The sequence below is a fragment of the Hylobates moloch genome, unplaced genomic scaffold, assembly GCF_009828535.3.
Source record: "Hylobates moloch isolate HMO894 unplaced genomic scaffold, HMol_V3 SCAFFOLD_16, whole genome shotgun sequence".
Lineage (NCBI taxonomy): Eukaryota > Metazoa > Chordata > Mammalia > Primates > Hylobatidae > Hylobates > Hylobates moloch.
The window spans coordinates 57,758,248-57,759,038 of NW_026652291.1; the positions used below are offsets into that span (position 1 = coordinate 57,758,248).

The following is a 791-nucleotide window of genomic DNA, read 5'->3' on the forward strand; positions in this document are numbered from 1 at the left end:
ATTTGTAGCATATAATATTCTGCCTTATATGAGAGTTATCTGTGAACTTGTCTCTTCTCCTCCTGAATTATAAAATACTTGAGGACATGGTTTAATAATTTATATATGTTCTGCACGATATAGCACAATCACGCTCATAGTGACAAAATACATTGCTTAGATATTGTTTTAAAATTTACATCCATGACAGCAAAATTGACATCCTCTTTCATGACGATTTCCTGACCATTCAAGTGCTTTTTAATTTATCGCTAGTCTGAAGTTCTATGGTACTCAATCTCTGCACCAGTTGTTAGCACTTAAATTGTTATTTAATGGTTTCATGTGTCATCCTCAGTAGTTTAAAAATTGCTTGAGGGCTGGGACCATTTTCATTATCTCTTTTGTGTTCCTTACAATTGCCTCAGTGTCCCCAGTAACTGGGATTACAGACACGCACCACCACGCCTGGCTAATTTTTTGTATTTTAGTAGAGATGGGATTTCACCATGCTGGCCAGGCTGGACTCCAACTCCTGACCTCGGGTGATCCACCCACCTTGGCCTCCCAGAGTGCTGAGATTATAGGCGTGAGCCACCATGCCCAACCAAATAAGGTGTTTTTTGTTTTTTTTTTTTGAGATGGAGTTTCACTCTTGTTGCTCAGGCTGGAGTGCAACGGCGTGATCTCAGCTCACCACAACCTCTGCCTCCTTGGGTTCAAGTGATTCTCCTACCTCAGCCTCCCCAGTAGCTGGGATTACAAGCATGCACCACCGCACCCAGCTAATTTTTTTATATTTTTAGTAGAGA

General features: G+C 41.1%; 1 pseudogene; it reads right to left on the reverse strand.

Moving 5' to 3' along the window:
• The window catches only part of LOC116484694 (olfactory receptor 11G2-like), a 6,463-nt pseudogene extending 6,251 nt beyond the window's left edge, over nt 1–212 (reverse strand).
• Between the last annotated feature and the right edge of the window lie 579 nt (nt 213–791).